This window comes from Loxodonta africana, chromosome 26 (assembly GCF_030014295.1).
Source record: "Loxodonta africana isolate mLoxAfr1 chromosome 26, mLoxAfr1.hap2, whole genome shotgun sequence".
Lineage (NCBI taxonomy): Eukaryota > Metazoa > Chordata > Mammalia > Proboscidea > Elephantidae > Loxodonta > Loxodonta africana.
The window spans coordinates 40,215,458-40,228,797 of record NC_087367.1 but is presented as its reverse complement, the minus strand read 5'-3'; positions in this window follow the sequence as shown (position 1 = coordinate 40,228,797).

Sequence of the window (13,340 nt, the reverse complement as noted above, 5' to 3'; positions counted from 1 at the left end):
AGATTCTTATTTTATTCAATAGGTAATAACCCAGTAGTTCAATGAATAATTCAATAATCCAATAGGTACTGAATCCTTACTCAATATTAAATCTAATAAATCAATGGATAATAATCCATTATTATCATTGTTCATTTTAATGTACAATGATCCCAGACTTGGTCCAATGGACCCTGTTCAATCTAGGCCCTGTGTCCTTTTGACATATCTTCATTATTCCTTGAGTATTTACTGGTTCAAAAAAATATTAAAGCCTCATCTTGTATGGACTTTGTCCCATCCCTGAGGTTGGCCATTCCTCTGAGGCATCCTGATTCTTATTAGTGGAAAATGTTATTTAGAAACCAAGACCTGGGTGGCAGTTTTGTTCATTGCTACTGGGACACTATTTCCTCTGTGTTCTCCCAGCTGACAGAGCTAGGAAATTTATATTCTTTCACTCACATTTCATTGTGCAAAGCCAATCACATTTCCATACTTAACTTCAGTGGCTATGGAGAAACGCAATTCTACTATAAACCCAGGAGGAGCACATTTTAAACAATCCTAATGCTACAAGCATTATTTGGCTCAAGAAGTTAGCATAAGAAGAACAACAATAACAACCAAAACTAAGCAAAGCAGACTGATGTGATTTTAATAAAAGAAACAATAGTAGGAATAAATCCATATGTCTGCTGCATACTGCGAGTTTTCCCCAATCTAATTTCTCATTCTTTCACAGCAATAGAGTTTAGCTAGTTACATGGTGTCCTGCAGGCACTGCATTTTCAATCTTCCTGTATCTCTCTGGGGTCAGGTGATTAAGCTCTCATGAATGGTTGTGAGGAGAAATGATGCATGTCCTTCCTATGTCACTTATTTTAAAGAAAATGTCTTGCCTTGACTTTCCTGCCTTTTTCCCTTCCCCTTTCTGGAATGCAGACTTGGCAATGATCCCACTTCTACCTTAGAGGTAGGAAAGAGTACCTTCAGGGCAAGTGGAAGTGCAGGGGAAGAAACCTGGGTCTCTGGATGATTTTGTGAGAGTCCACACTGCCCTGGACTAGCTGGAATGCTTTTAGGAAGGACAACCAAGCTTCTGCGTTGTTCAGGGTCTTTTTGTTATATCATTTTAGCCTTTACCGTAATTAAAATTATATTTAAAAGTCATTCTTTTTAAAGGGCCTTTGAAATAGATGAAGCCAGGTAACTTAATCAGGTAAAAAGCCAGCACAGAATTAGAAATCAAATAATCAAAGACTTAAAGCATCTACTCTCTTTGACACCATGCAAATAAATAAGATGCCTAAATGAAATGATAGTTGTTATGCAAACATAAATTTCCACAATCTACCTCAGAGAAAGGCACCTGGCTGAGATTATTACAGAGGTGAATGTGATCCAATAATCAAGGTAAATAAAAGTCCAATACTACATAAACTATTAAACCATAAAGAGGGAAAGAATTCTAAATTCTGCCTGTAAATGAGCATAATTTTGACTATAGAACTTGACCAAAGTGGCATAGAAATAGAAACTATGTATCAGTTTACACATAATGACGTTACGAAAATCACAAATAAAATGTCTATCTGTCTACTTGCAAATACAATTCAACAGTACTGTAAAAACAGAATGCACCACAATACATAAATGTTTTGCTAGTAGGAAACATTTTAACAGAATTATCTACATTAGCAGACAAACGAAAGGAATTGAAATAATCAAAGTGGCATTTAAAAAAAAAATTACATTTCTGATTTAAAATGTCTTTGTTGTTGGTGTTGTGTACCATCAAGTCGATTCCGACTTGTAGTGACCCTATACGACAGAGTAGAACTGCCGTCATAGGGTTTCCTAGGCTGTAATCTTTATGGAAGCAGATCTGCCTGGATGGATAGTATCCAAGCACTTAACCATTGTACCACCAGGGCTCCTTAAAATGTCTTACTATAATAAAATTAATACAAACTTTTCTATTCTAATTTCATATATATACAACAATATGGTTCATTTTACTCATACCATGTTATGGTTAATTTTACTGGAAGCATTTCCATTAGCATAGAAACAAGAAGAGAATGCTCCTATCAACACTTTGATTTAGCATCGCTCTGGAAATTCAGGCTAATGCAATTTAGCAAGAGAAGGAATAAATGGTATAACACTTAGAAAAAAAAAAATTTTTTTTTTTTTTTTTACAAAGAGGGGGCAAAATAATAATTTTTAACATACGGTATGTTTTTTAACCTGGAAAACCCAAGAGGATCAACTGAAAAATAATTTAAAGAAAAGAGAAAATTCTATAAGGTGCCTAGTTACAATATCAAACACACAGAAGTATAGCTTTTCTGTAGACAAACAAACACAAGTAACTGATGGGAAAACTGTGTTTTTAAAAATAGCGACAAGAAATGAAACACAAAAGAAAAACCTTGAGAAATACCCTATACCTATATGAAGAAAACTTTTAAGTCTTGTTGAGAGACATAGAAAAAGACTTGACTAAATCAGAAGACCTACTGTGTTCCTACTTAACCAAAAAGAACCAAACCCAGTGCCGTCGAGTTGATTCCAACTTACAGCAACCCTATAGGACAGAGTAGAACTGCCCCATAGAGTTTCCAAGGAGCGCCTGGCGGATTCAAACTGCTGACCTCTTGCTTAGTAGCCGTAGCACTTAACCACTATGCCACCAGGGTTTCCGTGTTAAAAGGGTGTAATGTGGTTAAAATGTTAATTCTTCCTAAAGTGACCTATGATTTCTATAAAATTTCAATAAAAGTCAAAAGGATTTTTCTTTTAAAATACACAAGATAATCCCAAATTTCTGATGAAAACACATACTTGAAAATAGCCAAAACAAATTTATAAAAGAAGAATATGAGGGGGCACTATACCAAAGAAGCCCATTGCCATCGAGTCGATTCCAACTCATAGAGACCCTATACCAAATAGTGAAGTACATTATAAATTTACAGTAATTAAAAAAATCTGACACTGGCACATGAGCAAACAGGCCATTGGAAAAGACAGTTCACAAATAGATCCAATTTACTGAGAATTTATGAAATATGGCATTACCAATCGGTGGGGAAATGATGCATTAATCATTAAATGATGTGGCAACTAGCCACTGGAAAAAATAAACCTTGATCACTACCTTGTTTATTACACCAAAAATAAATTACTTGGATCAAAAATTTAAACATAAAAAATGAAATCATAAAAATAATAGTAAACAACAGGAGCAAATTTATTTGTAATACTTGGCATAACCTCACTTGCAATTATGAAATGCGCATTAAAATGAAACAAAGATTTTATGTCTTGTTTGTCAGATAAAAAGTTTTAAAATATACAGTCAGTTGGGAATTAAGGAGCCCTGGTGGCACAGTGGTTAAGAGCTTACCTGCAAACCAAAAGGTCGGCAGTTTGAATCTACCAGCTGTCCCTTGGAAACCCTATGGGGCAGTTCTGCTCCCTCCTAAAGGGTCGCTATGAGTCAGAATCCTACCTTTACTCAAGTTATGCCCTTCCCTGGGGTGTGGCCTACATCTAAGATATATGCGTGGATGGTCTGGGCCGTGGGGGGTGGAGCCTGTCTCTCTCCCTGCATCTGGATCCTTTGTCCAGTTTGTGATCAATTAACCTCCAGTTCTTGGGACTTGAGCCAGAGGCCTGCCATCTGCCCTGCTGATTTCTGGGATTCGCTGGCCTCCATAGCCTCTGGGCTGGCACCCACGTGGGTCAGGAGAAGCCTTGGTCTGAACCATGGATTTGGGACTTGCCAGCCTCCACAACCATGTGAGCCATTTCCTTTATATGGTTTGTGACTTCTGTGAGACATTGCAGCAAATTAGGGAACCCAAAGACTGGGGGGAAAGTACTAAGGGGAGAGGAAGTAGTTGATGTCAGAGATGATTGAGTGGTACTGCAGTTTGGAAAAGTTGGACATTTGGTACATCTTTAATCTCCACCTCATAGGAATCAACTTTGTGCTGATCCTTATAAAAGAAAGTATTCGTTTAACCTGATTGGATTGCTTTGAGGATTAAATTGGGTTAATATTTATAATTGCTTACAATAGTGCACGACACACATAAATGTTCCATGTGTGCGTGAAAAGGTTATATATTTTTTAATTGTTATATATAGATTAAATCAAGCTTTTAATTATAGTAATAAATCCTCAATATCATTACTACCTTTTTTTGCCTAGTTGCTCTATTAATTACTGAGAAATGTATGAGGTGGAGTTTTTAAATCTCTCTGCAATTTTCTAAGTTTTTTTAAATATATTTAAGGCTATGTTAGTTGAATGGGAAACCCTGGTGGCGTAGTGGTTAAGTGCTACAGCTGCTAACCAAAGGGTTGGCAGTTTGAATCTGCCAGGTGCTCCTTGGAAACTCTATGGGGGCAGTTCTACTCTGTCCTATAGGGTCGCTATGAGTTGGAATTGACTCGACGGCACTGGGTTATGTTAGTTGAATACAGGCTGAGAATTGTTTCATCTTCCTGGTGAATTTTTCTTTTTATCATTATTTATCTTTCACTTTTATCTGTTTCTTTTGCCTTAAATTTTATTTTGTTGACAGAAATAAATTTACATCAACTTTCATTTGTCCCGCATTTACCTCAGAATATCTACTTCCACCCTAGTATTATAATCATTTCTGTCAGTATGTCTTCAGGGTGTTATTTGAAACTGCATTTATCTGGACTTTAAAAATTTTTGTTATGCAATCTGAGACTCTCTCCTTTAACTAGTTTATCTAATTTGTGTAGATTTATTGTTATTATTTGAAATACCTAATTTTTTTTACAATCTTACCTTGTCCTTTATTTACTTAATTTTCTTTGCTTCTTCCTTTTTTTAAAATTTCTACTTTCCTATACTACTCTTAGAAACCCTGGTGGTGTAGTGGGTTAAGAGCTATGGCTGCTAACCACCAGGCGCTCCTTGGAAACCCTATGGGGCAGTTCTATACTGTTCTATAGGGTTGGTATGAGTGGGAACCGACTTGATGGCAACAGGTTTGGTTTTGGTTATACTATTCTTATAGCACTTATACTCTATGGTACTTTGGTTGTAGTTCAGTAGTTATCATAGCCTTCTTTCTATTAAAATTATTTATGCACCCTCTCCCACCAACATTGTGAGTTACTTTTCTTGGGTTCCTCACAGCACTAAGCACCGTTCTTTGCACACGGAATGTGCTCAAATATTGTTGATGTGGTCCAAATATGTTTATGCCCAGTATTCAACACTAAATCCTATTCTAACTGAGATTTTCACATCACGAACTGGTCTTTACAGTTTGCTTTTTGAAATAATGGCTTGAGAACATTACATTCTTTCAGTTTCTATTGCTTTTTAACAACACATCCCAAACCCAAACCCACTGCTGTCAAGTCGATTCCAACTCATGCGACCCTATAGGATGGAGTAGAATTGCCCTGTAGGGTTTCCAAGGCTTTAAATCTCTACAGAAGCAGACTGCCACACCTTGCTCCCTCAGAGCAGCTAGTGGGTTCTAACCACTGACATTCTGGTTAGCAGCAGCCAAGCACTTTAACCACTGCACCATCAGGGCTCCTTAACAATGTATACACATTTAACACAAATCCCAGAGTTTTGCATCTTTCCAAATTCACCAATAGCTGCTTTTCCTTTTTTGGTTACATTGAATTTAATCCACCTCACCCTCCATAAAGTCCAGTGGTGAGAAACGAGCAGAGTTTGGAAAGGCTGTGGAGACTATTGATTTATAAATGCTCCGGTAGAGGGTTAATCACTCAGCAGAGAGCCAGGAAGGGCCCCTAAGTTGTGACTAGCCCTGTGCCAAATGTACAGCCTGAAAAGTCTTTTTTAAAACCACATATTAAACATATTAACATGGTTCTGTTCTGCTACAACTTAAATCCATATTTTCTACATATTCTAAAGTTCCTTCTACATCCACACGATGTTCAAATATTTTTAAAATAAAAAAAAAAAGGCAACTGGAAATATTCTTGATATGTTTCCAAATAATTACTAAAATTCATTAAAAAAAAAAAAACCTCAACTGATATATTTGGGAATGATTATGACCAAGTGGCTTAGGTAGATTTGGCTGTGACTTATTAAAATGACCTCTCAAGCAGTCTAAACGGCCCATTGCAAAATTAAGCAGCAGTGTACAACTGAAGAATGCAGCCACTTCTGATTGGATATTTTTCATCGGTGCATTCCCTCCTACATGGCTGCTGACTTCATATACTTGAAGGGTTGTCCTGGAGAATATTAGATTTCTCTGTGTGGATCAAGGGCTAAAACTAGAATCAAATTGGTAGGAGTTACAGAGATGTTTTTTGGTATAATATCTTACAAAACTTTTAATTATGCTTATAGACTTTTTCTAATAAAAACCAAAACACAGTTGCCATCAAGTGATTCTGACTCATGGCGACCACATGTGTGTCAGCATAGAAATGTGCTCCATAGGGTTTTCAGTGGCTGATTTTTCAGAAGTAGATCACCAAGGTTTTTTCCTGAGGTATTTCTGGGTGAACTCTAACCACCACCCTTTCACCTAGCAGCAGAGCACATTAAACAAAACAACAAAAAAAAGGAAGAACAAGAAAATATAAATTAATCATATTAATTATAATTATAATCCCATTAACCAGAAATAATCACTGTTATTTTGGTAGCATGTTGTTGTTGTCTTAGCTGTCATGGAGTCGCCCCCCCACTCCTGGTGACCTTGTGTGTTACAGAGCAGAACTGCTCCATAGGGTTTTTTTGTTTTGTTTTTTTGCTGTAATCTTCATAGACGGAGATCGCTAGGCCTTTCTTTCACAGCACCCTGGGTAGGTTCCAACTGCCAGCCTTTTTGTTAGCAGATAGCAAATGGCTTGCACCACCCAGGCTCCTTATTTTGGTAGCATACATGTACTTCAAAAAAAAAAAAGATTTTTCTCACATCAGAAAAACCCCAAATGGGATGGGCTGCATGAGAAATGGGGTGTACCCAATTCATCAAGGTGTACAAACAGCAGTTGACTTCCCTGCCAAGGCACTATGTGGAAAGTGGTACCAGATGAGCCATTCTAAACCCCTCCAGGCCCAAAGGATGATTGCAAGGGGTCTTTAGATCAGTAAATATTTTTATTTCCTGCACCAGTGAATGCCACAAATGCTATTAACATTAAAAGCGGTCCTCATATTGAAAAGTTTAGTAAGCAGGGAATTAGAAAATACTTAAGGCCCCTTCCTCCTTGCAGGTTTAGGAGACAGCTGGTCTCTTTCTTCCAGGCACTGTGCTCATGAGCATATAAGGGCTCTGGCTTATTGAGCCTTTAAATGATCCACTGCTTCTCTTGCTTCATCTCCTTTGATCCACACAACAGCCCAATGACTAGGCACTACTTTATTCTGATTTTTTAGATGATGAAGAGATTTAGGGAAGTGAGGTAATTTACCTGCCCCATCCCACAAAAGAAAAAGACTGTTTTTCTAAAATTTTGCAAACTCCATCTCTGGCTCTTAAAGTCCACAATGAAGGTGCGGCCCTGGGGTAGCACAACGTGGACACTCAGAGTTTCGAATTAATTTGTCCGAATCTCTTAGGATTCCCTGTTGCCAGGGCCAGCCCCACACCCCTGCTGTCTGGGCTCGAACCCAGGGAACAGCGCTGGGCTTTCCTGGAGCCCTGCCGGAGCCACGTTCTCAACCCTCGCGGCGCGGGCTTGTCCAGGCTGTCCCGTCCACGTTCCCCAGAAACAGTCCATGATGAGAGGGACCTCAGGCGGTCTCCAGTCTTCTCTAGGGTGCCTGGCAGTTCTCAGCAGTGAGTGGGCGTCGTTTTTCTGGCTCCTCCCTGGAGAGAGCAGACAGACCTGGGGGTGGTTATCGGCCCAGAGCTGCAGGCGAACAGCTAATCCAGTCCTGGAAGAGGGCACTGGTAGTTAAGCCCTTTAATGGCCTCAGTCCTATGATAATTAGGCCTGGCCTACACAGCTAGCAAACAGCGAGCCCCTCTAACCTGAAACCGAGCCTCATCCACTGCCCGGCGCTAATCCCTTGCACAATGAAAGCAGAACTAATTCACTGGTAAACACCCTCTCCAGTTACTTACAAGCTGTCTTATTTCAGCCCCAGACCAAATAGAAAGGTGGCTAGTGACTGGAAAGAAAATCAAATATTTAAGAACTCATTTTGCCTGAACCCTGCCTTCCCCCATGGGCTGTTTTCCTATCACGCATGGGATCTCTTTATGCTGCTTCTTTTTATGAAGGCGGCTACTTTGCAATGGTAACTACGGCTACCCGGGAATGATTTCCTTACCGTGGACTTTTTCTGGTCTCTTGCTAGCTGAACCTGATCCACAGCCTCTGAGCATGGGGCCATGCTTATAATAAGTGATCAGTTTCTGCGTTTACCTCAGTATGTGGTTCCTTAAGCAGTCTAGACAAGTGGTCAAACTTGAGCTTGGATCAGAATCACCTGGGAGGTTGTTTAAAACTCGGATTGCTAAACCCCACCCCCAGCAGTTTCTGATTCAGTAGGCGGAGCCAGGTGATTTACATTTCTAACCAGTTCCCAGGAGAACCATTGCTCTAGAACAGGGGTCCCTAAACTGTAAAGGGCCAGAGACTAAATATTTTAGGCGTTGTGGGCTCCATGACCTCTGTCCCAAGTACTCATCTCGCCATTGTAGCGCAAAAGCAGGCACAGACAATACTTTAAATGAATGAGCCTGACACTAGAATTTGAATTTCACGTAATTTTTATATATCATATTCTAATTTAAATTTTGGGGGGGAGGCAGCCATTTAAAAATCTACATCCCTTCTTAGCTTGCAAGCCCTGCAAAAATAGACCATGAGCTAGATTTGGCTCTCAGTCTATTGTTTGCTGACCCATGGTCTGGAATGATTACGGTAAGATAATAACTGATTATGGCAGAGGCATGGCCCAGAGCTTGAAAACAGGTAAGATTGAAATAATTTCGTTTTAGGAAAATTGTCATTTGCTTATAAACCTGATTTCTCATTTGCTTATAAATCTGATCCAAAAACATTCAAGAATGTTCTGCTGTGGACCAGACAGACGGTTTTCTAGGCACTGGGGATACAGTGGGAGCTTTCCAGAGCTCTGTGGGTGGAACACTGGGTGCTGACTCTGCACAGAGCTTGGGGCTATGATATGCAGATTTACAGGCCAGCTGCCAACTTTCCTGAGGACATGGAATTGCCTGAATTAATCAGTTGACTATATTTATGAAGCACACGCCATGTGCACAGCCCTATTCTAAGCACAGTGGAGAGAGATTAAGAGAAACAGAACATCCAGAGCTGGGCACAAATGCTAGTAGTTGTATCTTCTTAGTGCCATGCACATTGCTTTTAAGACACAGGAACAGCAGCATCCTAAATTTTCAGCAGAAAAAACAAAACAAAAAAAAAACCCTGTTGCTTTTGAAGTCAATTCTGACTCATAGCAACCTTATAGAACAGAGTAGAACTGCCGCCTAGGGTTTCCAAGGTGGGGCTGGTGGTTTCGAACTGCCTACCTTTTGGTTAACAGATGAATTCTTAACCACTGTGCCATTGATGTAGATGTTATTATAGGAAAGAAAATCCTTTAGTTGGGAAGCCAGGATGAAAGCCACATCTCACTTTCTATAACAGGCATAAGAATTGTTGCCATTTGAAAATATCTATACTCTGGTGCTTGAGGAAAGCAGGGACTTTTTAAAACAAATGCTGTCTTGTTTATCCTATTTTATTCTGGAAAGCAGGAGATTTTCAAAGCAGAGCAGCATTAGAACATTAGCTCGATTTTTATTTTTCACAAGTTTAGCAAAAGGGAAAGAAGTATTTTGGTAACCACCATCAGCACACAGGTGTCATTGTCCTTTGAAAGGAAGCCATTGCACAAAAGGTATCAGTTCTTTCAAGGACATTTTCTGTGATGGTTTTGAAGACCTTTGGGATTAAATTGCAATTGTTAAGCTTCTTCTTCTCTTGACCTGATTTTGGGTTTCCTTGAGTGAAGGGATGAGATGTATCATCTCCTGGACATAAGTGTTGTCTCCCAGAGATAGTTGCATCATTGTGTTTTCAATCAATATTTGATGAGCTGACTTTTCTATATCCTAAAGATAGAGACAAATGAGACAGGAGCCCTGCCCTCCAGTGGTACACAGTCTAATGTGAGAGACAAACAGGCAGACGAACATGGGTGGGTGTCATTGGCATAGCATCCTCATAGAATAGGGAGAATTGTGGCATTAGTGCAGGTTTTAAAGTTAGGCAGAAATCGGTTTGAGTCCTGGCTATGCTACTTCCTAGCTCTGTAAACTGAGGCAATTGTTTAACCTCTCTGAGCCTCAGCCCTTTCACCTGTCAGGTGGAAAGAGGATTGTCCAGAACCACAGAGTGATTATAAGAATTAAATGATAAACTACAACCAGTGTATCTAGCATATTTCTTGGAACTTGCTAGAAATACAAAAAATGTTAGCTGTATTTCTTTTCTCTTTCAAATAAGTGTTAATATTATTTGTATAAATTGCTTATTTCACCGGAGCACTATGTAACTGCCCTTGAGCGTTAAGAAATGCAAGTTTATTGGGGGCTATAGTGTGGAGAATTGGGATATTTTTCACAGGGCTCCTAAGAGCTTGGTATTATGCTCAAATCTTTGCTTGACTTTTCAGAAAGATGTGCCTTGGGATACAGACTTATTTGAGTCCAGCCAAGATGGAAGGTGTATAGACAGTTGTGCAGGCAGGTCTCCCTGCAGGTCAGGGGAGGGAAGATTCCAGAGCAGAGGAGTCAGGTAGTCTGAGGTGGCCTCAACAACTCTGACTTTGCCCCCATTTGAGCTTCTGATGTGTCTGCGGGATAGGGACAGAGGAGTGGAAGAGGGTAGGGATCCTACCAAGAGAGCATTAGAGGCCACAATGCTACTTAATGACAGTAGGGCCTCAGAAGTCTAGGCAGGGATTGCAGGTATCCTCATGGGATGTGTCAGGGACACTACTAGTAGGACCAGCACAAAGAAGAGCAGAGCAGATGACTAACAGACTGCAGCTGCTTCCAGTCAGCCTTCCACACACCACCAGTGACTCCCCCTGTGAGTCCTGTGGCCCTTGCTCCTGCACTGCCAGTGTTCCCACTCACCACCAGACACCAGATGTCCACTGCTCATTTATTCTGCTATGCATACCTTCAATCTTCACTGTACCTCACCTGGCTGTGTTCTAAACTTTCTTTGCTTCTCAGTTAGACTTTTCTTAATTTTAGTTTCTGATTTTGATTGCCTGCTTTGAAACTCTACTTTGCCCAAATTCCTCTTAGGCCCACCAGGCTGGGGTCTTGAGCACTGGGGGCCTGAGCTGGGTGAGTCTGGGATTATGTGGCCGTAGCTGTGGGCATGGAGCCAAAGGTAATCTGAGAGGCTGTGCCTGGGGTGAAATTAAGAATGAAAACCAAGCACATAATCTACCCATGTCACCAGTGGGAAGAGGCTAAGCAGAGGCCAGTGCAAGAAAAAATAGGCACGCAAAGGGCATTTTTATAGGATGCCCTCAGCCCTAGGAGACGTAGAGCTGTTATAGGCACTGAGCTGGTTTAGACACACCTGCAACCCCATGTCCTCTGACTAGCAAATGTGCCAGGGCAGGATAGCATTAAGCAGGACAGTGTCACTATTCCACTTCAGGCTCCTCAACCTGAACTGAGGGAACCTGCATGCTTGGGACTTGCTCTGGGGTACGACTGTTTTCCTATATCTGTAGCTGGGCCCCAGGTTGAGTGAAGCTGTACATGAAATGAGCCCTTTCTCAGGATTTCCACCCTGTTTGCCGCCAAGAGCTTGTGCTCTAAGTACTGTCACTTTTGGGAGACCACCAAACAAGGAGGCTTACCTTATTCACTAGGACTCATGGGGCTCCATTCTCAGGGCCCATTGTTTAGAATCTTGCAAACAAGTTTTTTTTAATACAAACATTTGTCAAAGAAGTGGCATATCGGAATACAAGCAGTTGTCCTTCTGTTCATGTATTTCTGTCATCGTGCCACAACTCTCAAGCCATACAAAAAGCCAGACAAGAGCAGTAGTGGAGGCCTTTCCAAATAGCTTGATTTTCTGTATCTGCAAATGTGAATTAGATTTGCCATTCTTGAGTCAGAGGGGCAGGAATAATTGTGGGGGTCTATATTTCTGGGTCCTTATTGGATGCCTTCAAGGTATAAAGAGAACATTGGGGCCACATCAGGTAGTAGATGTGAAAACTACTAAAACCTGAAAATCATGGTAGCTGGTAGACACAGGACTACTGCCCGTCCTGAGGGAATCTGTGACCCGTGTCTTCTGTTAGCTCAGAGAAGCAGACAGGCTAAGACACCACTTCTAAGTCTTGGCCACATTGGTGAGCTTTTTCGTGTGTCCCAGATCTCACTGGAGCCCAAGAGGGCCAGGAGAGGCAGACATACCCATAGTTTGGTCCCTAACTTCCCTAACCATGTTAGACACATGACACTTAAACTCAGGTTCCTTCTCTTCTCTGTGGGAAGATGGAGATAATAAGACTGATCTGTGCTTTAGGGTTGCAGAGACTCGAGGAAGCTAGTGGATGGGAAAGATTCATATTTAAGTAAGCAGCTAATGACTAATTTTACATGAAAGTAACAATGTTATTTGATACTTTTCTTGGCATTTTCCAGATTTCTGTATTCAAAAGTTAATCCTCAATTCTACATTATCTACTCTGTCAACCAAAAGAGAGAATCTTGGACTCCTCAGGAGTGAACAATGAAATAGATATAAAGGCACAGTTTGGATATTTCGAGTTCAAAGATTTGTCTAAAGTATTAACTTCTTATAAAGAGCTCAAATCAGGTGTAATCATACAAAATCTCTGATGTGGTAGGAGACTTTTTTTTTTTCAGTGTATCATACATGGATGACAAGCTTGGAAAAAAATGACTTTCTGTTATTAGTGATAGAATTAACCCTCCAAACATTTTTCATGCATACCTTTTATATCTGCCCATTTTTATCAGTTTCTGAGTCCATTTGGTGGTTTCCACCTAGTATTCTTCTGAGGAGGTACCAAGTTAGATGCCCGTCAGGCCAGAACAGACTTCCTCCTAGAGGCCCTTTCCTGATGAGGATGGTTCAGAGAACACCAAACTGAATGCTGGAGGGTCTGTGAGCAGCCGTTGCAGTGGCCCAAAAACACTCACTCATTCACCTCAGGAACCAAGACACAGAGCACCACTACCCCAGCGCCTGAGTTTCAGAGGACACACCCCTTTTCCAGAAGACTGTTAAGAACTATGGACTTGGAAGCCAAAGGC